Source organism: Rutidosis leptorrhynchoides, chromosome 4, assembly GCF_046630445.1.
Source record: "Rutidosis leptorrhynchoides isolate AG116_Rl617_1_P2 chromosome 4, CSIRO_AGI_Rlap_v1, whole genome shotgun sequence".
Lineage (NCBI taxonomy): Eukaryota > Viridiplantae > Streptophyta > Magnoliopsida > Asterales > Asteraceae > Rutidosis > Rutidosis leptorrhynchoides.
Genome location: NC_092336.1, coordinates 85,503,317 through 85,521,139, shown reverse-complemented (window position 1 = coordinate 85,521,139; position 17,823 = coordinate 85,503,317).

The window sequence follows — 17,823 nt, the reverse complement described above, 5'->3', positions numbered from 1 at the left end:
AAAATCATTTTCTCAGAATAACAACTTTTAAATCAAAGTTTATCATAGTTTTTAATTAACTAACCCAAAACAGCCCGCGGTGTTACTACGACGGCGTAAATCCGGTTTTACGGTGTTTTTCGTGTTTCCAGGTTTTAAATCATTAAGTTAGCATATCATATAGATATAGAACATGTGTTTAGTTTATTTTAAAAGTCAAGTTAGAAGGATTAACTTTTTTTTGCGAACAAGTTTAGAATTAACTAAACTATGTTCTAGTGATTACAAGTTTAAACCTTCGAATAAGATAGCTTTATATGTAAGAATCGAATGATGTTATGAACATCATTACTACCTTAAGTTCCTTGGATAAACCTACTGGAAAAGATAAAAATGGATCTAGCTTCAATGGATCCTTGGATGGCTCGAAGTTCTTGAAGCAGAATCATGACACGAAAACAAGTTCAAGTAAGATCATTACTTAAAATAAGATTGTTATAGTTATAGAAATTGAACCAAAGTTTGAATATGATTATTACCTTGTATTAGAATGATAACCTACTGTAAGAAACAAAGATTTCTTGAGGTTGGATGATCACCTTACAAGATTGGAAGTGAGCTAGCAAACTTGAAAGTATTCTTGATTTTATGAAACTAGAACTTTTGGAATTTATGAAGAACACTTAGAACTTGAAGATAGAACTTGAGAGAGATCAATTAGATGAATAAAATTGAAGAATGAAAGTGTTTGTAGGTGTTTTTGGTCGTTGGTGTATGGATTAGATATAAAGGATATGTTATTTTGTTTTCATGTAAATAAGTCATGAATGATTACTCATATTTTTGTAATTTTATGAGATATTTCATGCTAGTAGCCAAATGATGGTTCCCACATGTGTTAGGTGACTCACATGGGCTGCTAAGAGCTGATCATTGGAGTGTATATACCAATAGTACATACATCTAAAAGCTGTGTATTGTACGAGTACGAATACGGGTGCATACGAGTAGAATTGTTGATGAAACTGAACGAGGATGTAATTGTAAGCATTTTTGTTAAGTAGAAGTATTTTGATAAGTGTATTGAAGTCTTTCAAAAGTGTATAAATACATATTAAAACACTACATGTATATACATTTTAACTGAGTCGTTAAGTCATCGTTAGTCGTTACATGTAAGTGTTGTTTTGAAACTTTTAGGTTAACGATCTTGTTAAATGTTGTTAACCCAATGTTTATAATATCAAATGATATTTTAAATTATTATATTATCATGATATTATCATGTATGAATATCTCTTAATATGATATATATACATTAAATGTCTTTACAACGATAATCGTTACATATATGTCTCGTTTAAAAATCATTAAGTTAGTAGTCTTGTTTTTACATATGTAGTTCATTGTTAATATACTTAATGATATGTTTACTTATCATAGTATCATGTTAACTATATATATATCCATATATATGTCATCATATAGTTTTTACAAGTTTTAACGTTCGTGAATCACCGGTCAACTTGGGTGGTCAATTGTCTATATGAAACATATTTCAATTAATCAAGTCTTAACAAGTTTGATTGCTTAACATGTTGGAAACATTTAATCATGTAAATATCAATCTCAATTAATATATATAAACATGGAAAAGTTCGGGTCACTACAGTACCTACCCGTTAAATAAATTTCGTCCCGAAATTTTAAGCTGTTGAAGGTGTTGATGAATCTTCTGGAAATAGATGCGGGTATTTCTTCTTCATCTGATCTTCACGCTCCCAGGTGAACTCGGGTCCTCTACGAGCATTCCATCGAACCTTAACAATTGGTATCTTGTTTTGCTTAAGTCTTTTAACCTCACGATCCATTATTTCGACGGGTTCTTCGATGAATTGAAGTTTTTCGTTGATTTGGATTTCATCTAACGGAATAGTGAGATCTTCTTTAGTAAAACATTTCTTCAAATTCGAGACGTGGAAAGTGTTATGTACAGCCGCGAGTTGTTGAGGTAACTCAAGTCGGTAAGCTACTGGTCCGACACGATCAATAATCTTGAATGGTCCAATATACCTTGGATTTAATTTCCCTCGTTCACCAAATCAGCACACTTCCTACCAATAAGAGAAGATGACAAGATGGAGAAGTTAGCACGACTGTATTTGAAGGAAGTCGTCTCCAGACATGGAATACCAATCTCTATTATCTCTGATAGGGATGGCAGATTTATTTCAAGATTCTGGCAGACATTACAGCAAGCATTAGGAACTCGTCTAGACATGAGTACTGCCTATCATCCACAAACTGATGGGGATATTCTTATATGCATATTGTGAATGTCGGTTACCAGGTGTTCAATCCATATGAATGATATATTTTGTCTCTATGCATGGGACGTATGTTTATGAGAAATGGAAATATGAAATCTTGTGGTCTATTAAAATTATGAAATGATTATTTACGATAAACTAATGAACTCACCAACCTTTTGGTTGACACTTGAAAGCATGTTTATTCTCAGGTATGAAAGAAACGTTCCGCTGTGCATTTGCTCATTTTAAAGACAGTATTTGGAGTCGATCATCGCAATGGAACCAGTTGTTGGTGACTTCGTCCAGACGGTTTAGGACGGGTCCTTTCGGACATGATATAAATTTCGAAGTACTAAAGCATCCGGTACTTTGGATGGGGCTTGTTGGGCCCGATAGATCTATCTTTAGAGTTCGTGTCAATTAGGGTGTCTGTTCCCTAATTCTTAGATTACCAGACTATATAAAAAGGGGCATATTCGACTTCGATAATTCAACCATAGAATGTAGTTTCGATTACTTGTGTCTATATCGTAAAACATTTATAAAAGCAGCGCATGTATTCTCAGTCCCAAAAATATATATTGCAAAGGCATTTAAAAAGGGAGTAATGAAACTCACACATATAAATATTGTAAAACAGTTAATAAAGCATTTGCATGTATTCTCAGGCCAAAAATGTAAAGAGTAAAAAGGGCGAATGAAACTCACGCATATAAATATTGTAAAACAGTTAATAAAGCATTTGCATGTATTCTCAGCCCAAAAACGTAAAGAGTAAAAGGGAGCAAATGAAACTCACGATACTGTATTTTGTAGTAAAAATACATATGACGTCATTGAACAATGCAGGGTTGACCTCGGATTCACGAACCTATATCATTTATATATATATTAACACTTATAATAACAACTAACGAGTTTTATATATTAATATTAATATGCTTTATAATTTGTATGTTATATTAATAAATAGTTTAATTATATACTTATTTTATATATATTTTAGTTAATTATATATATGATTATATTAAAAGGTATTTATCTATTATATATAACTTAGTTAATATTTTATAATAATGATAATAAAAGTGGTTTTAATAAAATGAAAATTTTAATAATAATGATAACGCAAATAATACTTTTTGATACTAGTACATAATACTTAATAATGATGATTGTAACAATCTTTTAATTATGGTAATCTTAATAATAATACTTTTATTAATATAATAATTTTTCTACTAATGATAATAATAAAGATATTTATAATAATAATAATAATAACAATAATAATAATAATACTAACACTTAATGATATGATTTAATAATAACAAAAATAATAATAATAATAATAATAATAATAATAATAATAATAATAATAATAATAATAATAATAATAATATTGATAAATGGCTACCTTCAAAGGCTCAAAAAGAATAATGAATCGCCCAAGTCAGGACTCAAACTCACGACCTTCCGCTCACGCGTTAACCCTCAGACCATTACGCCATTTCAGTGTTTATGAATTAAACCGTAACCCATTTATATATATTTATATACATCGCATTCTATCTGTCTCAACCCATTAACACTACAGAATTCGGCCCAAAGGGAAAACAGGATATTCGGCCCAACATGCCCAAATGTTTAACACAGTCCAGTCCAGCTTCTTCTGTAAAAAAAAAATATTTTGTGGTTGCCTGGGTTTGAACCCAGGACCTCTAGAATATCACCAACACACCCAACCCTTCTGCCATTTTAGTTTTTCTGTTATACCCTCTGATTAAAACTAGATAATCCGTATTTCCGTTTCCTCTTTATATCATCATCTTCCCCATGAATTCAATCGATCCATAACTAATCCTAATTTCGAATTGTGGCTTGTTCAAGACTTATAAATAATCAAAAGCTATAAGGTGTGTTTCATGATTACCAAAACAAAGGAAATAAAAAAAAAATAAAAAAAAAATATATACTTCTGCTCGTCGCTATCCTCAAAAAAAAAAATTATTTTGCAAGTTACAACGTTATAGATAAAGGTTACAACATGAAATGGGTTAGAAAACTTTCATGGAAACTTTACAAATCATTAATTTTATCAGAAACTTCAAAACAAAAACGAATTTGGCGAAGAACAAATTAGTTGACTTTTTATATTTTAATCTTTGACTCAAAAATTCATAGTCAATAGGAAGAATTGAAGTTTCAAACTTTGCAGTTAGTTTATGTAATCCATTCCTAATAACTTTGCAATGTTACATTTCTAAATAAGTTTTAAATTCGATTATTAAAAAAAAAAATAGAAACGAACAGAGGTATCCTTTAAAAAAAATAATTATTAACTGAATACACTTACTTGATTTAAGGATAGCAGTTAATCACGCAAGAAGAAAAGAAAAAAAAAAATTAACGCTGAATGATTGATGATAAAAGTCCTAAATTTCATCTCTTATACATGTACCAATCGGTTTACAAGAGGAGACAAGGAAATCGACATACAATCACGAATAACCAGGAAAACAAATAGAAAAAGTTAAAGGAATCTGACTTTTGTTCCAATCAATTAGATAGTGGTCTGTGTATATCAAATATTACTTACTGTATATTTTTTTTATATATATAATTTATATTTAATATTAATAATAATAAATAATAATAATAATTATATAATAATTATATAGTTCATGATTGAAATCAAGCACAGGAATCTTACTTTATGATTTTCAATAATCACAGACCTTTATTACTATTAGACTGCGGACGTTGGTTACGGACTGTGTATCGTGCACCGTTGTTCACTTAGTGGCGAATAAAAAGTCTTCAGAAAAATTTCATATTTTGAAATTAACTTTATTTATTTATTTTAGTCATTATGATATAAAATTCGATCCTAAATTTGATAAATAAAAATTACATCAACTGTTCCTCTCATTTCTGGGTAAAATATAAAAAGTGTTAAAATTTAATAACTAGATCCTAACTACATTTTTTAGTAAGCCTAAAATTTATAGAACTAATTTTCGAATCACCGTTTATTCTAAAATCACATAAGTTCGAATTAAACTTCTCTAAATAATAATCGAATCGTCCAACGAGTATTACAATCATTTAACATTTATTTTTAATATACATTAATTATATATAGTTATGCTTTAAATAATAATTATTATAATATCTTATTTTTATTTTATTTTACATAATTAATTAACTCGTATAATATTTTAAATTCTACTTCAAAAATATATATGTATCTATTTTCTAAGTTATCTATATTCCCTAATTTCACTTCCATGATAAATAATATGAAAATTAAATTGTTATCTTAACAAAAGTCACGAGTGAAATATAGTAAAGCATGTGTTGGAAATCAAGCAAGAATCTCTACTAACTTTTGTCTAACCCACATTAAATGACACTTTGTTCTTACTTGTAAATCACTTTTACCATTTATTCCGAATACCGTTAAAAAGAAACGATTTCTCAATTCAACGTGGGCCTCGTAGCAGAGACTCGTAACAATACTATGTATCTGATAAATCAATCATTTGATATTATCTTCTAATTCCATCGATGAACATATTGAAGCAAGTGCGCTCATGTATAATATTATACATATAATACTTTGTTAACATTTATACATATATATATATATATACACACACACACACAAATATATATACATATATATTCATATCCAATTATATAATGGTTCGTGAATCGTTGGAATCTGGTCGAGATTAAATGATTGTATGAACACAGTTTTAAACTTTTTGAGATTCAATTTAACAAACTTTGCTTATCGTGTCAGAGACATATAAAGATTTAAGTTTAAATTTGGTCGGAAATTCCCGGGTCATCACAGTACCTACCTGTTAAAAGAAATTTCGTCCCGAAATTTGAGTGAGGTCGTCATGGCTAACAATGGAAATGTTTTCATGACGAATATGAGTTAGAGTTTTATCATTATTGAGTAATATGGATAAAATCATTTGGATTTTGTGAAGAGTACAAGTGAAGCTATTACCAAAGAGTGAAATGAGTAGGTATAGATTTGTCATATCTTTTGACGTAGATAGGATTGATTTCCAAGTTCAAGAGATTTGGAGAAAATCTTCGTAATAAGATTTGGTTCTTCGGCGATTAAGGAAATCAGGACCTTCTTTGATTAAATGCGATAATCTGTTTCGATTGTTTTGTCGGGTATTTCCCTATAAATTCGCCCTCGCCATTTCCTTTATATTTTGGAGTTCCATGCTTTTGTTTTCTCTTCCCAACTTCAAGTCAAGCGAATAATGGTCCAGAATTTATAGATATAGAGTTTCGAATGATTATAATGTTCTAAGCATGAAGGAACGTGATAGCACGATTTGATTTTCAAATTTATCAACATCGCGGAAGATAGAACCATCAAGAATACATTTTCTTGATTTGTTACGGAGTTAAGTAGGATGAAAGAGTTATGTAACATGGCACATGATGACGTTATGATCTGTGAATCATCACGTTTCATTTAGAAACTCAGCATGACTTACTGTAATATAATCACGTTGATCAAGTGTCATTATATTATACTAACTCATGCATCAGTTCCCATCATTACTACAATAACATTCATATTTTAAGCTTGAAAATTTACAGAATATAGAAACTAACAGTTTCTATATGATGTAATACTGATAGCACGAAAAGATTAATGATTTCAGATAAGAATAGTTATAAAAATATCTCCAGAAATATGGAGGATATTTATAATGAAAGGTACGATAATATCTCAGAATATCTAAGATCAGAGGATGATAGAAACTATTGTCTGCAAGGGTTTAGAGTAAGGAGCAAGTTATTCACTATAGACTTTAGCAGACATTGAATTATTTGGATTCTTTGAAGTCAAACTTATTCTTTGTGATTTATCCACGGCTTTCTTCATAGTTTCGCATAATCTGCTTTTCGGTACTATATTTTCTATTGAATGTTTCCAATATATTGATACACAGGAAGCACGAAGAGGTATATAATTTCGGACGAGAATATTTATGAAAATATCCTCAGAAATATCAAAGATATTGATGATGATATTTTGGAATTTCTAAGTTCGACGGTTGATGGAGAAAGATTTTCCGCAAGATTTTAACATGACTTCGGAGCAAGATATTCTCTAAAGATTTCAACGGATCCAGAATTACCTGAATCCTTTGAATATAGGATTTGGTCCTTGTATTTGTCCTTGGTCTCCTTCATGGGTAACTCAATCTGTTTTTCAATACCCAATTTTCTATCGAGCGTTCCTAACACTCCTTTCTTTATCATCAAACTTTTGTCCGTTTAGACCATCTACCATTTTTCTGTTTCCTCTGCATTTAATGCTATGATATCTGAATCATCGGTTATTAATCCGAGGTGGTTTCAGGAGAATTGTGTTTTTAGATTCATCATACTTTCCATATTATAATATCAGATTTCATATCAGTATAAATATTTAATATTATATAATATAAATGTAATAATATCATATCAAAACAACTATGATATTTAATATTTATACATATCTGAATTCTTATTATACATATTCATAATTTAGAAGAATACCTGTCTTGCTCATTCCATTCTTTTGTGATAGCTTCACTCGTATGCTTCAATTAATCGAATCATTTTATCCATATTACTCAATGATGATAAATCTCAATGTATCAACTCATATTCGTCATGAAAACATTTTTATTGTTAGCCATGACTACCTCACTCTAATTTCGGGACGAAATTTCTTTAACGGGTAGGTACTGTGATGACCCGGGAATTTCCGACCAAATTTGAACTTAATCTTTGTATGATTTCGACATGATAAGCAAAGTCTGTAAAGTTAAGGCTCAAAAATTTTGAACTGTTTCATATATTCAAATGACCTTCGACTGCTCTCGACGATTCACGAATAATTAATTGTAAATTTTTGTTGTGTGTATGTATATATAAATAATAATTCGAAATATAATTTGAAGTACTATATGTTATTGTTATTAAAAATTAATAAAATAAAAAATAGGATATTATAATAATTTTTATTTAAAATATATCTATATATATATATATATATAAATAAAGTATATTAAAAATAAATATTAGATGACTGTAATACTCGTTTGATGTTCCGTTTAATTTTAAGCAAATTAAAATCAACTGATGTGACTTTAAAATAAAACGATGATCCGAAAATGAGTTTTACAAATTATAGACTTATTAAAAATGTATTTAGGAACTTTTGGTTGAATATTAAAACTTGATATGTTTTACTTGGGGTTGGGAGTGAGTAATTAATGTAATTTTTATTTAATAGTTAATGATCGAATTTTATACCATAATGACTGGAATAAATAAATATTGTCAATATATAAAATTTAGGATTTTTCTGTAGACTTTTTATCCGCCACTGAGTAACAACGGTCCTCGATATACTTTCCCTATTAAAGTGTCGGTAATAAACTTACAAATATAGGATGGCTGTTAATATACTCTTTCATTATTATATGATTACTTGCACACGTTTTATTTTCCTTACCACTTTAAACTACATAAAATATTATATTATTTATATATATGGAGACATATGCATCTCTCAATCAACAAACCCACTGTATTTTTATTTCAATCAATCATTTCAATCATTTCTCCTTTTGCTTTTGTACTAGTGTCAAAAATAACCAAACATCTTTGTGTTTCTATCCAAACTCGGACAATCACCTCAACCGCTGCTATATCTTCCTGTTTCGGTTCAATATTCATAGCCACTGTATCACCATAACAATCACCTTGATCACCCTCATAATCCACCACCCCACACCCCAGCACACACCACCTCCACTTCCACCTATTTACTACTATTGTCCTTTCTTGTTGCTACCACCACGGTAAGCTACTGCTGCTTACTACTGTTGCAGGTCAAGAACCGCCACCCTAGCCTCACCATCAACGATCTCCACCCATTAGTCTTTTACTACGCATCTCACGTTGATCGCTAGGTACCCATCGTTGATTTTTTTCCGCATTTAAAGTTTGTGAATACAATGTGTCACGACAACGCATCATGCACATTCCACCAAGACGATGCACTAAATAGTAGACCTAGCTCACTACTCGGAATTATGTTGTCGACAAATAGTAGTTGCGTGCTTGATCAAGTCTCGTTGTACGAACCAACTAGAAACGCACACCATCCACGCATAAGGTACAACACATACGGTCTAACATAGATTGGTTGGTATATAAGTTTCATCGGTATATGAGTATAGTCTCTTGAATACATGAAGGCTGGGAAGAGAATAATAAAAGTTAGCACTAATATTTTTCTAGTAAATGTACTCTTCCCATAAAGTCAGAATATAAACTTACAATATGGACTTTTATAAAAGATATTAGCAATAAGCTAGGTGGGCTCAACTAATATAAACATATACAATATTATACAGTCTAATAGGTGCAAGATTCATAACAACCTATAAGTTTTTGCTAATACTCTTGTCCATGGTTATGATGGAACAAGGATGTTATTGTTGGATTAATTAATTAGTTTATCCTAAGTTTGAGTTACTATATTATAAGATTAATGAGCGTAGGTAGTATTAATATGATGTGTTAGATTTATTTAATTAACTTGTTATCTGAGTTTGAGTTGATGTTGATTTATTGACCGAGTGTTAAGGATTGAGGGAGCATCGGTTTTAAGGATATACGTTAGTTAGTAGTGGTATTTCCATGTACTCATATTAGTGGTTAGGTTGTTAGTGGCTATATTATATATATGCCTTTTATGTAATACGAATGGCAATAGAAGGAAGTTGTAGTCCTAAGTTTTTAATTCGTTTCTTTATTTTTAATGAGCATTTAATTTTTGTGTTACTATGGAGTTGTTATTAAGGTGTCTCTGTTTCCACAGATTCATAAATAATATAATGATGATGACGAATTATAGTGGATTTGATGATGATGTGATGAGCGATATGATGATGATCATTTGATAATGATGTGATGATCGATATGATGAAGATCGTAAAATGAAGTAAAACGATGATGATGATATGCCGTTTGATGATTAGACTATGATAGGATTAGATGAAGAAGAAGAGAATGGAAATAAAGGTTAAATAAATTAAGGTGTCAATTTAATCAGAAAAATGAGTTAGACAAGATGGTTAGGGAGTATGTTGGGGAACGAGAGGTCTTGTGTTCAATCCTCGTCTGCTACATTTTTTTTTTCTTTTCATTTTTTGTTGAACCAAAACCAACTGAATTGTTATTTTGGGCCGCATACAGCAAACCCAAATAATCATGGTGACGAGTTGGGCTTCTTAAACGGATTGTTAGTTAAGTGGGCTGCTGAGGCCCAATGAGCATAGTACGGGTTATATATATTAAGTGTTATATAAATTCGTAAGAGTCTGGGTAGCGCAGATGGTTATTGAGTATGGTGGGGAATCAAGAGGTCGTGGGTTCGAATCTCGATCATGACATTTCTTTTTAAGCTTGCTCTTTAAGGTATTATTATTATTATTATTATTATTATTATTATTATTATTATTATTATTATTATTATTATTATTATTATTATTATTATTATTATTATTATTATTATAAAAATAATACAATTTATCATCATTTTATAAATATTAGTATTAGTATCATGCTATAACTATTAGTATTACCATTATGTATTATTATTATTATTATTATTATTATTAATATCAATTTTATTAGTAATATCATTTTTATTATTATATTTATGTAAATTATCATTATTAATAAAATTCCCATAAATATTAAAACTACCGCTCTTATTAAAATCATCATTATCATTATTATTACTATATTATAACCAGTAAAGATTTTGTACATAAAATATATTTATATTACTTATAATTATTTAATAAACATATTAACATATATATAGTATATAATATAATATATAGACAAAATCTGGTATAAATTCTATATAATCTACAACAACAAATAAATATAAATATTAAATAATTAATAGATGAAAATTTATGTAAATTCCATTATATGTTTTAATAAGATATACACTTGATATAGGTTCGTGAATCGAAGGCCAACCCTACACTTGTTTAATGCCGTCATATGTATTTTTACTACAAAATACATTAGGTGAGTTCATTTGCTCCCTTTTTACTCATTACATTTTGGGCTGAGAATACATGCAAATGCTTTACTAACTGTTTTACAATATTTATATGCGTGAGTTTCATTAATCCCTTTTTAAATGCTTTCGCAATATATATTTGGGACTGAGAATACATGCGCTACTTTTATAACTGTTTTACGAAATAGACACAAGTACTTAAAACTACATTCTATGGTTGGATTATTAAACCGAATATGCCCCTTTTTAGTCTGGTAATCTAAGAATTAGGGAACAGACACCCTAATTGACGCGAATCCTAAAGATAGATCTATCGGGCCCAACAAGCCCCATCCAAAGTACCGGATGCTTTAGTACTTCGAAATTTATATCATGTCCGAAGGAGGATCCCGGAATGATGGGGATATTCTTATATGTATATTGTGAATGTCGGTTACCAGGTGTTCAATCCATATGAATGATATTTTTGTCTCTATGCATGGGACGTAAAACAGTTATAAAAGTAGCGCATGTATTCTCAGTCCCAAATATATATTGCGAAAGCATTTAAAAAGGGATTAATGAAACTCACGCATATAAATATTGTAAAACAGTTAGTAAAGCATTTGCATGTATTCTCAGCCCAAAATGTAATGAGTAAAAAGGGAGCAAATGAACTCACCTAATGTATTTTGTAGTAAAAATACATATGACGGCATTAAACAAGTGTAGGGTTGGCCTTCGATTCACGAACCTATATCAAGTGTATATCTTATTAAAACATATAATGGAATTTACATAAATTTTCATCTATTAATTATTTAATATTTATATTTATTTGTTGTTGTAGATTATATAGAATTTATACCAGATTTTGTCTATATATTATATTATATACTATATATATGTTAATATGTTTATTAAATAATTATAAGTAATATAAATATATTTTATGTACAAAATCTTTACTGGTTATAATATAGTAATAATAATGATAATGATGATTTTAATAAGAGCGGTAGTTTTAATATTTATGGGAATTTTATTAATAATGATAATTTACATAAATATAATAATAAAAATGATATTACTAATAAAATTGATATTAATAATAATAATAATAATAATAATAATAATACATAATGGTAATACTAATAGTTATAGCATGATACTAATACTAATATTTATAAAATGATGATAAATTGTATTATTTTTATAATAATAATAATAATAATAATAATAATAATAATAATAATAATAATAATAATAATAATAATAATAATAATAATAATAATAATAATAATAATAATAATAATAATAATAATAATAATAATACCTTAAAGAGCAAGCTTAAAAAGAAATGTCATGATCGAGATTCGAACCCACGACCTCTTGATTCCCCACCATACTCAATAACCATCTGCGCTACCCAGACTCTTACGAATTTATATAACACTTAATATATATAACCCGTACTATGCTCATTGGGCCTCAGCAGCCCACTTAACTAACAATCCGTTTAAGAAGCCCAACTCGTCACCATGATTATTTGGGTTTGCTGTATGCGGCCCAAAATAACAATTCAGTTGGTTTTGGTTCAACAAAAAATGAAAAGAAAAAAAAAATGTAGCAGACGAGGATTGAACACAAGACCTCTCGTAACCAAATAAATATATTAATTACAAAACTATTGGATTACATATTATAATATAATATTTTATAAATATATATTAACATGGACTGTGTATCATTATATAAGCAAACTATTAATATAACTAGTATTACCATTCTATGAAAATATTTAATAAAATATAAACTTAATATATATCAGAGCTGGTATAACGCCGTCCATGTGTGGCGGGTTAGTCGTAAAGGAGGTTCTCACAGTGTTACCTGTGACGAAGCATTGGCTCTTACTCCTTGCGATCCTTTACGAGGGTTGGCAGTAGCCGAGAGGCAGGCCCTAAAATCAGTGTCTGAGGTACACTCAGTGGTCACCAGGCGGTTAGCTGGGAAGGCACTGGGTGGGACGGTGGTTGTCCCCAACTGTATTTCAGTTGGTATCAGAGCGTTGGTCTTAGAGAACCAGAAAATTTGCATTAGTGTGTCTTATCGAGTTTGTTAGGATGCATTAGTGAGTCTGGACTTCGACCGTGTTTTCTTTAAAAATGATTGCTTAACATTTTTGTTGGAAACTATATATTTTTAACATATGAATATTATGTGATATATTAATCTCTTAACGTGTTTGATATTATGTGATAGATGTCTACCTCTAGAACAAGTCACATTGACTCACCTAATAATAATGAAGAGTCAAATGTAAATTGGAATGATTTGTGGACTGATTCACAAGTTCCCGAAGAGGAACCGGAAGAAGAGTCGGAACCGGAAGAAGAATCAGAACCGGAAGAAGAATCGGAACCGGATGAAGAAATAGAACCGGTGGGGGAAATAATAAAACGGTTAAGTAAAAGAAAATCCTCAACCAACCGACCAAAGTTAATTATGGTCAATGGTGTTTCCGCCAAGGAAGCAAAATATTGGGAGGATTACCAATTCTCCGATGAATCGGATTCCGACGAGAATTCCGATGATGTTATAGAAATTACCCCAACTGAATTTAAAAAGGCAAAAGAAAATAATAAGGGAAAGGGCATAAAAATAGAGAAATCTAATTCCAACCCCGATGAACTTTATATGTATCGTCAACCCCCAAAGTCCTTAAGTTGTAACAATGACCCGGGAACCTCTAAACCACCAGGTTTTTCTAAACCAATGTGGACAACGACGGCTCGTATTAGGGGAACATCATATATCCCTAGAAACTTGGCGAAACGAACCAAAACCGAAGAAGAAGAAACGAACGAGTCGGAATAAGATAGTTGTATTCGTGTGGTGTAATATATGTAATATAGTGTTCTTATGCTTTATGATATATGTAAAAATTGCTTGTATTAATAAGTAATTTTTTTTATGAAACTAACTCTTGTCTATTTTACAGTTTAAAAACACAAAATGGATAGACAACCCAATATTTTAAGAGACCTACCCGGAGACATGATTGATGAAATCTTGTCTAGAGTCGGCCAGAATTCTTCGGCACAACTATTTAAGGCGAGATCAGTTTGTAAGACATTCGAAGAACGTTCCAAGAATGTCTTGGTTTATAAGAGACTTTCGTTTGAAAGATGGGGGATATCACATTGGGAAACCCATAAGTTACGATGTGTTTACTTTGACGCATATATTGCGGGGAACCCAAATGCTATTTTACGCAACGGGTTAAGAAATTATTTTGACTCAATATATCCGAATATTGGACTTCGTGATTTAGAAAAAGCGGCTAACATGCAACATAAAGAAGCATGTTATGCTTACGGATTAGTAATGTTCGCTTCTCACCAAAGTGAGAATAAGAACATCGGGCTACAACTATTAAACAAAACGTTTCCACAAGTGACGGAGTCGGTAATTGGGGTAAGAAATGAGGTTTTTAGATTATTACGGGACTGTTGGACATTACGTAACCCTCGTCCCTTTGATGACATTACAACACGCTGTCTTATCAACGGCCATAACGGTTATGTTGCACAAGACCAAGGATGGGAAGTAGTCCTAGTAAAACCAGAATGCATGACTTGTTTCTGGACGTATGAATTACGTGTCTTTATTGCCTTTGCCGAACGACTTGTGTACTAGCTAGAATTGTCTTCACAACTATCTTGTATCAAAGTTATTGTGTGCTATATTTCATGCTTTATGTAAAATAAGCGGTATTGTAAGTTTGTAAAATATTGTATAAAAGTTTGAACGCGAAATACTATTACAATCAGTTTTTCATATAGAATTGTAGTAGTTGAATTGTATATTAGCTACTAAGTATGAACTTAACGGGTAGGTACTACCCGAATTTAAACTTATAAAACGCTAATATGAAGAAAAAGCTTTTATAAATGAGTTCATATTATGCTACGAAATACTATTAACTACTCTTAATATTCTGTATGATTAACTTGTTCCATTTAACTATTTTGAAGGAAATGGCACCGACTACTCGACACACCGTGAATATGAATGAAGAGGAATTCCGTACTTTTCTAGCTTCAAACATAGCCGCAGTACAGGCTGCGCTACATACCAACAATAACCTTGGATCTAGCAGTACAGGAAATCGTGTAGGATGCACCTACAAAGAATTCACTGCCTGCAAACCTTTGGAATTTGATGGAACCGAAGGACCGATCGGATTGAAACGGTGGACCGAGAAGGTTGAATCGGTGTTTGCCATAAGTAAGTGTACTGAAGAGGACAAAGTGAAGTACGCTACGCATACCTTCACAGGTTCTGCGTTAACATGGTGGAATACCTATCTAGAGCAAGTGGGACAAGATGATGCGTACGCACTACCGTGGTCAGCATTCAAGCACTTGATGAACGAGAAGTACCGTCCCAGAACCGAGGTCAATAAGCTCAAGACAGAACTTAGAGGGTTACGAACCCAAGGATTTGATATTACCACGTACGAAAGACGATTCACAGAATTGTGCCTATTGTGTCCGGGAGCATTCGAAGATGAGGAAGAGAAGATCGACGCGTTTGTGAAAGGATTACCGGAAAGAATCCAAGAAGATATAAGTTCACACGAGCCCGCCTCCATACAACAGGCATGTAGAATGGCTCACAAACTAGTGAACCAGATTGAAGAAAGAATTAAAGAACAGACTGCTGAAGAGGCCAATGTGAAGCAAGTCAAAAGAAAGTGGGAGGAAAACGGTGATAAGAATCACCAATACAACAACAACAGCAATTACAACAATAATCGCAACAATTATCCCAACAATCGCAACATCAATCGCAACTACAACAAACGGCCCAACAACAACAACAACAACAACAACAACAACAACAGCAACTACAACAATCATCCCAACAACAATAATAACCGCAACAACAACAACAATCAGAAGCAGCTATGCCAAAGGTGTGAAAAGAATCACTCGGGGTTCTGCACCAAATTTTGCAACAAGTGTAAAAGAAATGGTCATAGCGCGGCGAAGTGTGAGGTCTACGGACCAGGGGTTAATAGAACGAAAGGAACAAATGGTGTCGGAACGAGTAATGGCGGAGCAAGTAGTGTCGGAGCAAGTTATGCCAATGTAGTTTGTTATAAATGTGGAAAACCAGGCCACATTATTAGAAATTGCCCGAACCAGGAGAACACGAATGGACAAGGCCGTGGAAGAGTTTTCAATATTAATGCGGTAGAGGCACAGGAAGACCCGGAGCTTGTTACGGGTACGTTTCTTATTGACAATAAATCTGCTTACGTTTTATTTGATTCGGGTGCGGATAGAAGCTATATGAGTAGAGATTTTTGTGCTAAATTAAGATGTCCATTGACGCCTTTGGATAGTAAATTTTTACTCGAATTAGCAAATGGTAAATTAATTTCAGCAGATAATATATGTCGGAATCGAGAAATTAAAATGGTTAGCGAAACATTTAAGATTGATTTGATACCAGTAGAGTTAGGGAGTTTTGATGTGATAATCGGTATGGACTGGTTGAAAGAAGTGAAAGCGGAGATCGTTTGTTACAAAAATGCAATTCGCATTATACGAGAAAAAGGAAAACCCTTAATGGTGTACGGAGAAAAGGGCAACACGAAGCTACATCTTATTAGTAATTTGAAGGCACAAAAACTAATAAGAAAAGGTTGCTATGCTGTTCTAGCACACGTCGAGAAAGTACAAACTGAAGAAAAGAGCATCAATGATGTTCCCATTGCAAAAGAATTTCCCGATGTATTTCCGAAAGAATTACCGGGATTACCCCCACATCGATCCGTTGAATTTCAAATAGATCTTGTACCAGGAGCTGCACCAATAGCTCGTGCTCCTTACAGACTCGCACCCAGCGAGATGAAAGAACTGCAAAGCCAATTACAAGACCTTTTAGAGCGTGGTTTCATTCGACCAAGCACATCACCGTGGGGAGCTCCTATTTTGTTTGTCAAGAAGAAAGATGGTACATTCAGGTTGTGTATCGACTACCGAGAGTTGAACAAACTTACCATCAAGAACCGCTACCCACTACCGAGAATCGACGACTTATTTGATCAACTACAAGGCTCGTCTGTTTATTCAAAGATTGACTTACGTTCCGGGTATCATCAAATGCGGGTGAAAGAAGATGATATTCCAAAGACTGCTTTCAGAACACGTTACGGTCATTACGAGTTTATGGTCATGCCGTTTGGTTTAACTAATGCACCAGCTGTGTTCATGGACCTTATGAACCGAGTGTGTGGACCATACCTTGACAAGTTTGTCATTGTTTTCATTGATGACATACTTATTTACTCAAAGAATGACCAAGAACACGGTGAACATTTGAGAAAGGTGT